This window comes from Colobus angolensis, unplaced genomic scaffold (assembly GCF_000951035.1).
Source record: "Colobus angolensis palliatus isolate OR3802 unplaced genomic scaffold, Cang.pa_1.0 Scaffold277, whole genome shotgun sequence".
Classification (NCBI taxonomy): domain Eukaryota; kingdom Metazoa; phylum Chordata; class Mammalia; order Primates; family Cercopithecidae; genus Colobus; species Colobus angolensis.
The window spans coordinates 527,330-530,914 of record NW_012116010.1 but is presented as its reverse complement, the minus strand read 5'-3'; the positions used below and the strand labels follow the sequence as shown (position 1 = coordinate 530,914).

Genomic DNA, 3,585 nt, shown 5'->3' with positions numbered 1-3,585 from the left:
TTTTTTCTTTCTTTCTTTCTTTTTTTTTTATACAGGGTCTCACTCTGTCACCCAGGCTAGAGTACAGTGGCTCAATCTCGGCTCACTGCAAGCTCCTACAGGTGCCCACCACCACTCCCTGCTAATTTTTTATATTTTTAGTAGAGACGGGGTTTCACCATGTTAGCCAGGATGATCTCGATCTCCTGACCTCGTGATCCACCCGCCTCGGCCTCCCAAAGTGCTGGGATTACAGGCGTGAGCCACTGTGCCTGGCCGAACATGCCTAAATTTCTAATGATTTAAGTTAGAATCTTCTTGCCCTGAAAGATACCCCTTTATCTTTTATCCAACTCTTATCCCATAGTACTCTATCTCATGTGGGACACAGATCCTCATGACACTCTACCTAGACTACAGTATAAATAACAACCTGTCTTTTACGTGGTACCAACCGAATAATACCTAAGTATGCACAGGATTGATTTTAAAGTTGAATAAACAGTATTTCAATTCATTAAAGAAAATAAAACTTGGAAACTATATGCTTAGTCTACACGAGTTTAATTACTTTAGCTACTTAGTAAATTTCAAATTAATTCCCCTTGGTGGTCAATAGAATACTTTGTATTTGGTGTAGAAACCAAATACATTAGGCTAGTACCTTAACAGTACAAACAATATTTGTGTTTGTAAAGCCAAAATTTCATATACAAATTAGTTAAGTAAACTTCAAAATCTGTTTGTGGCAGTGGGCTGCATCTTTCAACTGACTGTGCTAGGATGTGAATGTTTAATCCTACTGGGCTAAGCTCACTAGAGGGTTGTCACTCACTTTAAAGTCAAGACTACCATTGTCAACTGCGATCCCACACAAGCAGAAAACGGACAAGCTCTTTTATAAGAATTTGAGTAGCTTTTGTCTTAAAATTTCTCTCTTTCTAGGTGATACCACTAGCATTATAAATCAACAGTATTGATTGTGAGGTAGCTATACAGTTTTAAAGATGCTGTTAATGAACACTATGGACAATTGATGGTGTAGCTAGTTGATATACTTTAGTTGTTTTCTTTTTGATTAGAGGGAAAAAAATCAGCAAAAAAACATCATATATTAAGCTTATTTAGAAGTCGGCATCCAAAGTAAAAGAATTATCTATTGCACTTGATATCATTGCCATCTTTTGATACTCACCTACTCTATTATCAAAGAACTTATCTTTCCTTCCAGTGAAATTTCCTCCATTAAGTTTTAAAAACCCAGTCCCAGCATAAGTCTGTTGGCCACAAACTCAATGTATTACTTCATTAAAGTGCAGTTCATCCTAATGAGGTTCACTGGCAAGTCATCAGTGAGGAACTCCTGTTCTATCCTAGCAGCATTGATAATTACTTACTTTACTATCTGCTCTGATGGTCTGTCATGATATTTGGAAAACGTATAAGAAAGTAGAGGTTTCTTTCTGGATGGCCCAGGAAGTGGACCTGTCCAAGGACATTTGGCACTGGGAAGCCCTGAAGCCTGAGGAAAGATATTTTATATCCTGTATTCTGGCTTTCTTTGCAGCATGTGATGGGATAGTAGATGAAAACTTGGTGGAACAATTTGTTCAAGAAATTCAGATTACAGAAACCTTCTGCTTCTATGGCTTCCAAATTGCTATAGAAAACATACATGCTGACATAAATAGTCTCCTTATTGACACACATTAAAGATAACAAAGGGAGTTTCTCTTCAATGCCATTGAAACAATGCCTGTGTCAAGAAGAAGGCAGTTTGGGTCTTGTATTGGATTGGGAACAAAGACGTTACTCATGGAGAACGTGTTGCAGCGTTTGCCCTAGAGAAAGCACCTGCTTTTCTGGTTCTTTTGCACTGATATCCTGGCTCAAGAAACGAGGACTGATGCCTGGCCTCACATTTTCCAATGAACTTATTAGCAGTGATGAGGGTTTACACTGTTACTTTGCTTGCCTGAAAGTGTGTTTTAAAGTTAGTCAGTAATGCTTTCTTAAGTAAAAAATATTTGGGCAATGACTTAGAGAATGTGAGAGAGTCAACAATTTGAATAATAGCTAAGGGAGGAAGAGTGTTTTTAACAGAGAGAACACCAAGTGCTGTCTCGAGACAAAGGTTTGTTTGACTGGTCATTTCAATAAATAGCAAGAAGGCTATTGTGTCTTATGCTGAGTGGGGATGAAGTGGAAAACTGTAACGGATATGGACAATGAAAAATTTATGGCAAAATTCTAAGGGCCTTAAAAGCTATTATAAAAACTTTAGTTGTTTTATTGAGATGGGTAGCCAGAAGAGAAATCTGAGCAGAAGAATTACATGAACATATGTTTATTTGTAAAAGATCACCTAGCTAATATGCTGAGAATAGACATTGGAGAGAGTTAAGTACAGAAGCAGGGTGACATTAGAGATGCTATTGCAATAATCCAAGAAAGAGAGGATAGTGTCTTGGTCTAAGCTGGTAACAGTGGAGATGATGATAAGGGGCCATATTATGTATATGATTTGAAGCCAGAGACAATAAAATTAGCTGATGAATTAGATGTGAGATACTAAAGAATGAATGAAATAAAATACGAATGCCTCCCAGGAGTTTGGACTGAATTATTAGAAGAACAGTATTGCAATTACTTGTAATAGCCAAGTTGGGGGAAGGATCTTACTGGGGAGGAAATTTCTAGGGTTTAATTCAAGGTAGTAATTGGGTTCTCTCATCATTACCTTTACAGTGTAAAGGAAGATAATCATTAAATGATTTGTAAAACGTTTGTAAAATGAAACTGAATGTGCAGGAATTCACGAATGTATTAACAAATTAGCCAATAAACAAGAATATGTGCCCTAGGCTTTGCTGTAATTCATGAATGCTAACTGATCCATATCATGAGCCAGAGTCAAATGATACATCTGGATATGATGAAAATAACAGAAAGATTAAACAAAAGGTTGAGACCACAACAAGCCCAGTAGAGTTTGTCATTGCCAACATATCATATCAAGAGACAGTTAAAAGAGAAAACCAAGAGTTCACAGTAGAAATGTTGCATATGATTGTATGAGCAGTGAAGCAGTAACAACAACAACATATGAAAGAATGATACAAAATTACAGTCCCAGCTTTGACCTTCAAGGATACTTTTGATGTGCCGTAAAAATAATTTCAGGTGTTACACTTTAAGACACCTAAAATGGAGGTAAAATTCTGAGAATTAAAAAAAAGAAACAGAAAAATACAGGAAATCAATACACTGCAGAGGTATCTGCACTCTCATGTTAGTTGTGGCACTGTTCATGGTGGCCAAGATTTGATGGATTACTATTCGTCCAGAGAGTATCATCCTCTTCAGAAGCCTCATCTATCTGCTTCAGGTGGTAGAACATCGTGTTGAGGATTTGTACCATGAAAATTTCTAGAGACCATTGGTCTTGGCTGGGCAAATATTTTTTAAGACCTCAAAAGTACAGGAAATTAAAGCAAAACTGGACAAATGGGATCACATCAAGTTAAAAAATGTCTGCAAAGGCAAGGAAACAATCAGCAAAATGAAGAGACAATGCACAGAATGGGAGAAAATATTTGCAAACAA

At 37.0% G+C, this 3,585-nt stretch overlaps 1 pseudogene; it reads left to right on the top strand.

Annotated features, from left to right (window-relative positions):
• Window positions 1-1,392: 1,392 nt before the first annotated feature.
• LOC105516173 lies at window positions 1,393-1,984 on the top strand (annotated as a pseudogene).
• The last annotated feature ends 1,601 nt before the right edge of the window (window positions 1,985-3,585 follow it).